This window comes from Pseudopodoces humilis, chromosome 2 (genome assembly GCF_049639895.1).
Source record: "Pseudopodoces humilis isolate 2021_Gansu_Grassland_sample_001 chromosome 2, ASM4963989v1, whole genome shotgun sequence".
Lineage (NCBI taxonomy): Eukaryota > Metazoa > Chordata > Aves > Passeriformes > Paridae > Pseudopodoces > Pseudopodoces humilis.
In genome coordinates, this window is record NC_142201.1 from 76,955,909 (window position 1) to 76,969,192 (window position 13,284).

Below are 13,284 nucleotides of genomic sequence, written 5' to 3' on the forward strand. Positions count from 1 at the left end.
GGTGGTGATTAGGAGGTAGGTGGGTAGGCAGCCAGAGGCAGAAGTAGCTTTGGAGCTTCAGCTGTTTTCTCAGCAAATTAACACACACAAAGAAAAAGAGAGAAAGGGGTGCAGACCTGTCTTTAATAGATTTAAATGGTGAACATTTTGTGAAGATTCTCACAGATAATTTGTGCAGGTTACATGACGAAAAAAGCAGAGACCAGGGACAGAACTCTTTTAGATATCTGCATTGTTTATATCACAAATATTCGTTCTGAGATCCCTGTATGACTAGTGGAAGAAAATAGACTTTACTTAAGAGTACTTCACTTGATAATGATGTGGGTATTCAGGACTCGAACCTTTCTAAGAAAATCCCTGGGCCACCAGCATTTGATGACTGGCACAGAACTACAGTGCATGAAAAAGTTGTTTGGCATCAGACAAAAAAAACATCATGCCCTGATTTGTGTCTATTTCCTAACAGCAGAAGGCACAATGGGTAAGAAAAAAGAAACCATCCCAAAGGTTTTCTTTACCCTATATATTTAAATTCCTTCCTAGGACACTGTCAACCAGAGCTGCACTTGCTGACAGCTGTTGACATTCATTCATGTTTGTTACACACATCTGCTGTCTTCTTTAAATGCTTTCTCTCTAATATGGATTTTTGTCCAGGATTTAGATTGCATTTCTGGGTAGCTGGGAATAGGGAGCAGAAGATTGTTTACAGCCTGCAGAAATGGAGAAAGGTTCTGTGCAGAAGTGAAATGAAGAAGACTCTTGGCACAAAATCAACCTGCCACAGTGTGTTGTACTTGCCTGTCTGCCACAGAGCCTGACTGTCAGTGTGCACTGTGCAAGTGTACGTACTTCAAAGAGCTACTTTGGTTTGTTCCTGCTGAGAATTTCCCCCCAGGCCATAAAGTACTTACCAGGCACATGATATATGTCTTTACCCACAGTTTGCTTATGCTTTATGTATCCTTCTTTGTGATGCAGCATTGTTATTAAAAGGCACAATGAAAGTTTGAACAAGTAAACCCTACTATGTCATGATGTTCCACCCATATATACATCAGCAATCCTTTCTGCTAGATAAACTGGACATAGAGAAGCACTACAGTATTTCTGATTTGAATACTGAGATTTGTATTGAGATTTTAAAAAAATGAAAGGCATCAGTTAGAATTATGTAAATCCTGTACAAAGGAAAAGGAGTCTACTTGTTGATATTTGTTCTGGCAGAGTGCATGCTCCATGTTGACATGGTTTTCCTGAATTACACAAGCTGGTGCTTATAAAGCAACACAGCACAACTCAATCCTTACCATAGGATTACAAAGTCAATCCACTGTTGATCCAAAGGGTAGATACAATTAGCTAGACAGCTTATTTTTCCTTGAAAAATTCCTTCTCTCCATGCTTATTCTTCCTTGAATAGTTGATTGATAATTTTATGTAGAAATTTAAATCAAAAGACAAATGATAGTTTTTCAAAGGCACTCAGTCCACAGGATACTAGCTTAAGGGCTCTCCAACGCCCTTCAGACAAGCAGCCAAGATATGATTTATCAAGGCAATGAAGTTTAGTTTTATGGCCACAGTAGGCATCACCTTGCAATGAATGGCAAGTGCATGCATTTATATCAAAATGACATTGACTGCTTAAAAAGAGAGTTATTTTGACACATGGATTAAAAAAAAATATTAAAAAAAAAACCAAAAGAGACTGTTACATATGTAGCTTTAAAGATATCTGATTACATGTGGTGCTAAGTGGAAATGCATTGCTAAACAGCTAAGGGAAGAGAGCTTGATCCTCCTAAGAGCTCTGGAAGCTACGTCTCTAAACTTCAGCTTCAGCCCTACACAGCTGTGGTGGCAATCATGGTTTAACTGTTTAATCCCCTCCCCTGTGTCTTCCTACCACAGGACACTCTCCTTTTGGCTGTCCTGTAACAACCATTCATGGCATTGCGAGGTCAAATTGATACAGATAAAAAAAACAGTGTTGTTGTTGTTGTTGCTGTTGCTTATGTAAACCAAAAAAGTTTGCTGCACAGTCACTTGAGCAAGAAAGCATGTCTTGACCTCATTGTGGGATTGTGAAGTGGTACGAGCAGGTGCTGCTTAATGTGATACTAACATAAAGGTCTTCATTGTTGTGCTGGTTTTGGCTGGGGTAGAGTTAATTTTTTCACAGTGGAGCTGTGTTTTGGATTTGTCATGAACACAGAGTTGATATTACAGAATTGTTTTTGTTACTGGTGAGCAGGGCATACACTGCCAAAGCTGTTTCAAATTTCCATCCTGCCACACCGATGAGGAAATTGGGATTGCATAGGAGGCTGAGAGGAGACACAGCCAGGACAGGTGACCCCAACTGCCCAAAGGGATATTCCAGACCTCATGGCATCACGGTCAGTATATAGGGCTCAGGGAAAGAAGGAGGAAGGGGAGAAAGTTTGAAGTGATGGCATTTTTCTACCAAAGTAGCTACTATGTGTGATGGGGCCCTGCTTTCCTGGAGATAGCTGAACTCCTGCCTGCCCTTGGGAAGTACTGAATTAATTCCCTGTCTCACTTTGCTTGTGTGCGTGGCTTTTGCTTCCTCTTTTGAAATGTCTTTATGTGAACACATGAGTTTTCTGGCTTTTACCCTTCCAGTTCTCTGTCCTATCCTGTTGGTGGGGGAATGAGCAGCTGTGAGGGGCTTGGCTGCTGGCTGGTGTTAAACCAGAACAAGAGCACATTGTCAGAATATAAAGTTAATCATCCAGGCTCCCTATGGAGCCCTTTTAGACACATGGCCTACACTCTGACTTGTCAATATTGCCTACACAGGTGTTTTTGGAAGTGTATATATCTGACCAAAACTAGACAAATTCAGTATAGACATTCACATCTGAGCTCACTGGCCCAAGTTCTCTGTGTAATCAGCAGAGAGACAGCTACATTCAAAATTAGATTCATAAGACTTTTTATGGCTCCTTCAGGATTAGATGAATTGAACAGTAAAATGGGCAATCTGTCTTCACTGCCTACAAAGAGAGTCTAGGGTAATTAGCTCAGATAGACTGGAGATACCTGCTTTTGCTCAAGTGAAATGCTCAACTTTTGCTCTCCATACTCAGTGCTGCCCTTGATTCAGTTCACCATCTGCTGACTGAATTCAGAAAGTCAATCACTAACTGTATATATTACAGATTTTTTTTTTTTATATAGCAAGTCAGTAGTAAGAACAGTGTTTGTATGCATGATGGAGGAGAGAGAAAAGAGCAAGGTCTTGATGAACACTGAAAATCACATGGCAGGAGCTGGGAATCAAAGCTAACCCTGAAGAAACCTGCAATGACCCAGAAACAAGATTTCTCGGGACAGTCTGTGTCTAGGCTTGCCTGTCCCAGTGTGTTTTCAGGGTATTCAGGCACAAGATAAGATTCTGTTATACTGACTCTACTTTATGAACACTCAAAAGATCTATCAGATCTTAAACACATAACTTTGTGAATGATGAATGAAGTGCAGGAACAACAGAGGCATAGGGCCAGGGGTTACCATTCAGTGTGAATTTTTCTTAACCCCTGCAGGATACACCAATCTGCAATTTTTAGAACTAGCTTGTGTCCATTAGTGAGTGAGGTAGCAGAGATTAACAGATTAGAATGGATGCTTAATTTTCTGACAATAAAGTGAGATTAAATGAAACCCATCACTAAATAAGTCTCACAATTAATTTGCCTCAAATGATGATGAAATCTGTTCAAGGAAGTAGCAAGATGGATTTTACCTTTACTTTTCTATGATGCATTCAGATAATTTGGAATCAAGGACTCTAATTCCTTAAACCATTATCTTCTTTCTAAAATGAAAGCTTTTTGTGATGGAACTTACCTGATAAAAGATATACAGCCACACATTCACACCAAATATGAAATCAAATTAATGAATTCATATATTTCTGCAAAATTAATAAAATCATTTATGCAAACAAAACTTTCTTTTTAGAAGAGCATGAATTAATTTCATTAGTGTTTCTTTAATGATGTAGAGGGAAACTCTGTTCATACCTTCTCTGTTCAACCAGCCACAAAAGGAACTAATAATTTTGTTGCTGTTTTTTGCTGTAATTTCAGAGGTTGTTTTTACTGCAAGACAAAACAAAAAAATTACTAGGATGTTCTCATCGTCAAAGAAGAGCACAAAAATCCTTTTACTTATAGAAAAAAGAGTATGTTTCTTCCACACTTTTCAAAACTCTGCCTCTTTTGTTCCTGATTATTTCCACAAAAAAGGATTAGATAGGCTCCAACATACTTCAAGACTACTTCATAAAGCCATTCTATTTTAGCTCTGAGGTCAGCATTTTGGGTGAGAATGATCTTACACTTTTTGAAAGACAAGTGAAAAGTAAACCTGCTCAGCATTGTGCTTATTTGCACTGAAGTTTCTTATAAAAAGATTTATTTCTAATAGCACTTATTACTAACTATATTACACATTTAAGAAGAACCATATACTATGTTATTTTATCAATAAACATGTGCACATTGAAGGGAGTTGATGTGGAATAGGGCTTAATCCTTAAATTAGTAAATACTGTATCTATGCACTCCTTTCCAGCCAGGATCAAGCTCCCAGGCAGCCTTTCATCCAGGCATTCCCCAAGACTCCTGAATAAGGAAGACATCAAAGTAAAACTCCTCATCTGTGTAAGATACACTTACTTTTACCTCCTGTTCTCAGTGGAAAGGTAAGCAGAATGAGATGATGTTGGAATTAAAGTCATATAACTGTCAAAATCTAAAACTGAGCAGTTAGTCTAAATGAATCTTCTAGTGTGCCTGTGTATTTCAGGATTTGAGGCTAAACCAGGGATTTCCAGGCCTGGGTAAAAAAAGATATCTAAGCACCATGACTATGTGAGTCATGGAAGTGAAACAGAGGGGAGCTTGACAGTGTTAAAAAATTGGAAGAAAAATGAGCAATATTGTAATCCATCAAATAACTCTAAAAAGCCTACAAACAGAATATTATCAGTTGTGCTACTTATCAAAACCATTCAGAGTATATATATAGCATGAACTAAATGCAGTAAGAACTGAATAATTGTTGTTTAAAAGGAAAAATAAAACCATTAGCATATACAAAATGGGGAGTTTTGGCTCAGATTCTTTGGACATGGGCTGGTGTTTTCTGGTTGCTAGCTGGTGCCAACACCACCATAATATGCTTGTGACTTGCATGTTCTGTGCAAAAATCCAGCCTTCAGTTCTGGTTGAATGATACATGGTGATGGAAGCTCTGGGGCAGACAATGTTGCTGCTGGGTAGCAAATTATTGGCCAGTCCAGGAACAAAATTAGGGAATTTTGTAGGGTGAGAGAAGAAAACTCTAAAAGGAAGACAAAATCTATGAATTACAAGGTGGCTGAAGAGGGTGATGTTAATTCCAAGAGGAAGCCTGCTCCTAGAAATTCAGAGACATTATTAATTTTTACACAGCTGAAGTTGTGTGAGACGAATTCCACTTCAAATAAGTCTCCCTGATAAGTTAATACAGGAGAATTTCCCTCGCTTTTCCTAGAATGAAGAAGTACATATTATGCTTTTGAGAAACAATGGGTGCAAAAGCAGGCAACTCTTCTACAGCCAGTGTTGTATATTGGTATAGCATTTGCTTCCAAAGGAAACCTGCTATCAGACAAAATTACAAAAATAATCATTCCACGGGCAATAGGATGCACTTGGTAACAAGTTTCAGCTCAAAATGAATATTTACAGCAACAGGTAGGAAACTGCTACAAAAGCAGCCTTTCCCATAGCAGCGTGAATGGTGCTGCTTTAATTTTGTTAAGAATTTTGGCTGGAGGCAGTGGGAACATCAACTTTTTAATGAAAACTTAAAGCGTCCATAGCAGTGTGAAAATTCTAGCATTGTTGTATTCCCATATCACTTTTTAACAGCTTGAAGGGAGAAAAACTTTCATTTTAAATGATTCTTGGTTAATTTGCAAAGAAATTAGTAGAAAAAAGTGTCTAGAAAGTAACAGAACAGCATTGCTTGTGCATGTCACACAAGCATTAGAGCAGAAAAGTTGACATAAAGTACTTTTTCTTATGCCAGAATTATCCTGCTCATTTCACAGCCCTTCTCAGAGGCTTATGAATTAGGAACTGCTTTCAGGTGGACCAATATCTTCAGGTCTCATCAGGTGGTGTAGGTCCTTCAACTTTGCCTCCTGAGGCTATGGCACATATAAAAATTCCTAGAGGAAATATGCCATATGAATTAATCACCTGCTTTAAGCTGAAGCATGTATTCAGTCAGTCTAAACAGCAAGGGACTCATCTCCAGAACTCCCCACAGTTAAATAAAAGAGAGCAAGAATTATTGAGCTGGTTGTAAAAATTTTGGGATGTGAGGAAGCTGAGGGAGAGAAATAACACTTTGTCTACCCTAAGAAACACGGTGAAGGAATTCCTAAACTTGAAGACTGTTGTGGTTGAACACCCACCTGGTAGCTCAGCCCCATAAAGCCACTCACTCACTTCCCTCCAGTGGGATGGGGGAGAGAACCAGAAGAGTAAGAGGGAGAAAATTCATGGGCTGTGATAAAGACGGTTTAATTGGTAAAGAAAAGCCACTCACACAAGCAATGCAAAATTAATATATTCACCCCTTCCCATGGGCAGGCCATGCCCAGGACAGCAGGGCTCCATCACACCTCTGACTTAGAAAGACAAATATAACACCGATTGCGTCCCACTTCCTCCTTCCTCCAGGTTTGCATGCTGAGCATAACACCATATTGCCTGGCATATTCCTTTGGTTGGTTGCTGGAACCCTGGACACAGAGAATTTCATGATTTCTGCTCTGACAGGCACAGAACCCACAGGAAAGCACTGTGTTTGACCCGAGCCCATGGAAATGGTTTCCAAAATTAATAGATAGAACTGAAAATGTGTGTAAGTTAGATATAATTATATTAAGTCACTGCGTGAAAAGGTTAGAGTTTGGAGTTTTAGTTATATTAATAAATTAATCCAAGATGGAGATTTTTGGGGTGTTGTCTCTTTCTCCTTCTTGTCCTTCTTCTTCCTTCTTCGTCTTCTTCTTCTAAGGGTTTTTGGGTAATAATGAGTGATTGGATAGAAAAGTCTGCATTGCAGGTCACAGGTGTCAGGCCATTGGGTCATTAAAGAAAATAACGTACTTGGCATTTGATTATTGGATAAATAGACGCATGAAAGATCTTGGAGAGATTCTTCATTCTCCATTTTTCACCTTGTTAGCTTAGTGTGCATAGCTCCTTGTAGTCTGTAAACATGTAATATAGATAAGGAAAGAATAAACAACACAGCCCAAACATGGAAACAGTTTGTCTCTCGTTAATCTCGGTCCTGAGGAAAAGAACTGACCCACCAGTGTCACCGTGACAGTTAGTTAGTTGTGGTCAGCTGGCCTAGCTGTGTCCCCTCCCCAACCCAAAACACAGCCTTCTGACAGCTACTATGAAGAAATTTAACTCTACACTAGCCAAAACCAGCACAAAGTGCTAATAGATCCTAATAAATACTGGTAACAAGGGCAGTAAAGCTACATGTTCAGGGCTCATTCCTTCCTCTGAGAGGGAATCTGACTGAACTGCAGGGGGTCAAGAGGGTAGGGAATTAATTACCCACTGTTCTCTTGATATTTTTTTTTATATTTTATACAAACAATTTAACATTCTCTGTCAGAACCTAAACCAAAGAATCTTGTTTCCATAATAATGGCCCTCTATTCACTGCCATATTCCTGCTTTATAACTTGGCTGATTGTCCTGGTAGCCAGGATAGTTCTGAGGTACCATGGTGAAGACAGAAGCTCTGGAGAAAGCAATATATCCTTTAATGAGTGACATGGGCACATCTTTGTGCCTGATTTTCAAGCTACAGATCAAACCATGAAAAGCCCATCCTGTGTTAGGATGATTTTACATTCTTTTTAACTCAAACCTGCATGACCTTCTACTTCTTGTTGCACAGGAATATAGAAGTACAGTGAGGCTTAATTTCCAAAAAAATTTTTTCAGTGTCATTCACGGGTTTTCCATAAATGTATTTCCTCTACTTCCCATTTTTGCCTACAAAAAAAAGACCCTACTCAAATTTTTTATGTGTTTGTGTAAATTTGCCAACCACAACATTTAATCTCTGCCTTAAAGTGGCTAAGGAAGTGTGCATCTCCAGAGGTGTGTTGTTCCATGTGTCACAGACCTGTTCTTTTAAAGATAAACTAGCTCTACTTGAACACCATACCTCAAGCTCACTACTTTTTCTGGAAAAGAATGAAAAAAAATCACAGCTGTCCTCCCCCCACCTATTTCTTTCTTATTGTAGAGGTTTCTTTTTCAATCATCTTCATGAAAGTGCCAAGCATTTCAGCAGTACAGCTGCTCTTAAGACTTCCAAGGAGGATTGGAATGAGTCTCATGGGGAAGGTTAGAAGCAGGCTAGAATACTGAATTTTGGCAGCCTCATAAAGGAGAGGAAGAAATATGTACCTACTTGAAGGTAATTTGGAGTTAAGAATAATTTGGGACCTTAGTAAACAATAGCATCTTAAATTGGTTTCCACAAAGCTCTTTCATTTTTCTCTTAAAGCTTATCAAGATCAGATCATTTCAGTACTAAATGCACTACAGTTCCCCTCCTTTACCCCTCTCCTGTGTTTCTTAGTGACTTTTGCTCACCAGAAATTATTTTTCTACTTTATTTCAAAATCCAATGGTTTTAGCCTTCATTAGCCTTCATCTTCTCTATTTTGCTTCTTTTGTCTAGATATCAGTAAGTGATTCAAGATATTATATGAAAAAAAATGCCCTTTAGTACTAAATTGCTCACCTAACTAGTTATTCAAAATAGAACTAATCTTCTCACACATCATGTGTTTCATTAATTATTCTACAAATGACTCTACTTCAGTTTTTTGGATGTAAAACAGGTTTGAACAGTGCAGAAGCAAGAAGCAAACACCAAAACCACTGATTTGTCATAGTATTTTAAGACTGGTTTTACATCTCGAAAGCTTTTTTGAGTAGCATGCACCCGCTACAATTTTGATGGAAGAGATAGCCAAAATAAGTTTCTCCTTCTTTTATTCATAAAGCAACTTTAACATTATCCCAATTATGTTTAACATAGTAATGAAAATCTGACCTGTCATCAAGGATTGCTAGTCAACCTCCAGTCATGAGAGAGAGATGATGTTGTGACTGCCTTCTAAAGATTATTAGCCCAAGATTCACAGCCAATTGGCTCATTAGCTGGAAAACAAGCCAGTGTCTGTCAGCCTTTGGAAACCAAGATCTTGATTTGAATTATGTTCTCTGGAGTGGTAGTGCTCACAGACCTAAGCACCTGTTGCAGGAAATCTGTATGTAGCCTTGGACTCAGGTCCTCAAAGATGCAGTGGAGACTCAAGTCCACACAGTTCAGCAGAATACAGGGCTCCAAATACATTTATGGATTCATGGTTGCAAATCTGAATAAAAACCTGATTAGAGAGGCTGCTGAGGTCACAGCCACTGCTATGGGATCTCTTAAGCTTACAGGTTGGAACAGTGGCTGGAAAGTGTCCCAGTGGAAAAGGACCTGGGGGTGCTGGTCAATGAGTGGTTGAACATGAGCCAGCAGTGTGCCCAGGTGGCCAAAAAGGCCAGTGGCACCCTGGCCTATATCAGCAATAGTGTTGCCAGCAGGATTAGGAAAGTGATTCCCTCTGCTACACTCAGCACTGGTGAGGCCACACTTGAGTGCTGTGTCCAGTTCTGGGCTTCTCAGTTCAGGAAGGATATTGAGGTGCTGGAGCATATCCAGAGAACATGAGGCGTCTGGAGCACAAGTGTCGTGAGGAGCAGCTGAGGGAGCTGGGGGTACTTAAGGAGAGGCTGGATGTGACACTTAGTACCATGGTGCAGTTGACATGTTGGTGTTCAATAATGGGCTGGTCTTGATGATATTGGAGGTCTTTTCCTAGCTAGTTGATTCTGTAATCCTGTGATTCTGTGGAGTGAAGCAGTCAAATTTGGGATGAACTACATAGTCATTGGATGAAATAACTGCTCACAAAGGTATTGACTGTCCTTTAACCCCTAAAAAATGCAGCTCAGGCAGATCAAAACAGTACATAACACACCTAATCTGCAATGAAGAAAAAGAACAATTGACAGAGCACTGTGAACCATCAGAAAGGGAATGTGTGAAAGAGCCAGAGCAGTGTGGAAGAAAGCAAATGTTATTACACAGACCTTTCTTGCGCCACATCAGGAGCTGAATCTTGATTCAAGAGGCAGAAGATTTAAACATTTGAGCTAGCTGAGTTTGCAAATTGTTATTTTCCCCCATGAGTCATACTTTCTCTCTTTACCTTTCTTCTTGCTTGTGTTTTAAAATTACTATATTTCCTCCCCTGTGTGTCTGAAATCAGCATTTTGTCACAGCTTTCAATCACACTTATATGTGTGAATGTAAAGAAGAGCTTTGCGCAGCCAAACTTGGAAATGCAAACATTTTCAAAAGAAAAAAAAAAATTTAGCTGTTATACTCCTGTTTTCTTTGCTGTTGACAGTAATATTTGTCTTACCTCTGCTAGCAGAACTTCCCCTGCCATGAATTCATAATTGTAAATGCATTGGACTTGTGTGGACAGATTTTGGTAATGGGAGGACTACAGGGCTGCCTTCTGTAAGAAACTGCTAGAAATTTCTCTCACATCTGACAGACCCAATGCCAGCCAAGACAGACCATGAGAGATTGGAAAGATTGACGTCTAAAGACATTTTGAGGTGCATGTGTGCAGGGGAAGGGGCAGATGGGGCCTTGCTCTGGTGAAGAAATGCTCTGCTCCACAGTCACTGGCACTCAAGAGACAATGCTCCACAGCCTACCTCTGGACCCCCTAACCTGGCTCCTAGCTGGGAGTGAAGCCCAGGAAGAACAGAGGGGTGGGGCAAAAGTGTTTTTAAGGTTTAGTTTTTATTTATCATTATCCAAACCTGATTTGATTGTTAATATAGAATGGAGTCTGTTTTACCCATGACAGCAACTGGTGAGTGATGTCACCCTATCCTTGTCATAAACTGCAAGCCTTTCATGGTATTTTCTCTCCTCTGTTTAGCTAATGAGGATCATGACAGAATGGCTTTGGTGGGCACCAGGCACCCAGACAGGGTCAACCCTCTGCAGTGCATTACAGGAAGAGAGGTCTTGGTGATGGAGGAGTGCAAAACCAGGTAGTTCCCCTTCTTGTGAGTATTTTTTCATCTCTAGAATCAAATGACTCAAGTGACAAGGCTTCAACTACACCTCTCGGGACACAATTCCACAATCCAATACATCTCACCATCAGGATATTTGCACAAAGATTCAGTGAAAAAAATTACTCTTGCAACTCCATCCCATTATTCCTAGTTACCACACTGTCTGCTGCACTATGAAATTTCTCTCACCTGCATCATCTCATTGTTGTCATCCTATGTCCTCTGCCAAGACAAACTCAATTAGTTACTTAGATCTTTCTCCATAAGTCAGTCCCTCCTGACTACCTCAATCATTTTTGCTGCTCTTCCCTGAACTGCCTTCAATTTATCAGGTTTTATTTCAAGGTACTGGTGCTTAGAAGTGAATGAAGCAAAGACCAAAACCTGATGCTTCACCTGTCCCACTGATGTAAACAGTACCCATTACAATTGGCTGGACAATAGAGGCAGAAAAGAGCAAGTGAGAGAAAAAAACTTACTGAGTTGGTTGAAAAAAAATTTAATGACATTTTGTTCCATTGGAACTTTTTACATTAGTGCTTGTACATAGAAGAAGCAATTGCATTTCTCCCAATGTTGATAAAACTGTATTTGCTATCTGCCAGATCTCTGAAATTATCTTTACCTATCTAGCCTGTAAACTAAGAATAATCTGAAAATCCTCTTCATGGACAAATTTCAGATTTGTGGCTTTTATTTCTAATTTAAAAGTAGGAAATCCATATTACTTGTGTCTCAGAACAGTAAACTTGTAAAATAAACACATGAAGGTAAAAATCCAGTTTGGTCTTTATCTAGCAAAGACTTTAAATAACACTCAAATACAAGTTAAATATATACAAAGACTCTCATGGATCCATGGTTCTCAATCACCTTGTATTAGACTAGATCCATTTGAGAATTAGCCACCAACATGAAACACCTTTATTAATTTTTCTGCCATAGCTGCCAATTCCAATGCCTTGCAACCTGTGGTATGTGGCAGTTTCTTAGACTGGCAGCTCCTAATTTCCCATCTTAACTGGGTAAGCAGAAACACAGAAGAGCTGCGTGAAAAAGCCTAGACACAATCAATGCTGTAGGGAAAAATCACACTTCTGTAATCCTCAGATTTCTGAATTCAAGTAACCACAGATCAGGTAAAAACAACTGAAGCACTTGAAAAGCACTTTACTTTTAACTGTTTGTAGCAATTTATATGAGCTTTTCCTGCAGAGAAAATACTGTAGGAGGAAAGAAGTGGAGAGATAATGGGATGCTGGTCTTCATGCATGTGACTAGAAAGCTGGAGACAGAAGGATAACTTGGTAAACATTTTTATGAGTAAAGATCGGATCTAAGAGTTTTGTGAAATTGCTGTGCAGCAATAACACTTGAAACAGGATTTTTTCCCCTGTCAAGTACAAATTGCAGCTTTCACTTCATCGGCCCATCACTGTCACTATTTATATTGTACCAAGCATAAAAATTTCTTTATCTGTACAATAAATAGTACACCTTCCATTCTGCATGAAAATTCCTGAGTTAAACGAGATATCATATTTGGCTTTTTCAAAATACTTACATAAAACCACACAATAAACACTTAAAAAGTGAAGAACATAAAAGAAAAGGGAAAAATATATCATCTTGATTTAGAAAATGGTTAAAATGTACAATGTGGAAAATTTTTATTCATGAGGGTGAGGTTAATCTCTATTGAGCTTTATGTCTCACAAACTGCACATTTTGACCAACATCTTCCTTAAAAAAAAAAAAAAAAAAAAGTTCAAGAAAAAAAAAAACCCACAGGAAACAAAATAAAACCCCCTCTTTTTATCCAGGCTAGAAGTTTTTAAGTTTGATTTCACTGTGTTTCTGCAGGAAACAGTCTTCCCCTGGCAGTTGTCTATAGACGAGGTGACATAGTCGGTTTCTTCCAGCTCTTATCTTTGATTCATTTGTCTTTCAGGCATGTCACGAGCTTTTCATCATCATTTCTGAATTATCCAGC

The 13,284-nt window shown here is 39.0% G+C and overlaps 1 long non-coding RNA gene across 1 annotated transcript; it reads left to right on the forward strand.

Moving 5' to 3' along the window:
* The first annotated feature begins 2,291 nt into the window (after positions 1–2,291).
* Positions 2,292–11,265, forward strand: LOC148184884 (uncharacterized). The gene is made up of 3 exons (XR_015774688.1): positions 2,292–2,405; positions 4,609–4,738; positions 11,150–11,265. It is a non-coding gene; the product is annotated as an uncharacterized LOC148184884 (long non-coding RNA).
* Positions 11,266–13,284: the final 2,019 nt, after the last annotated feature.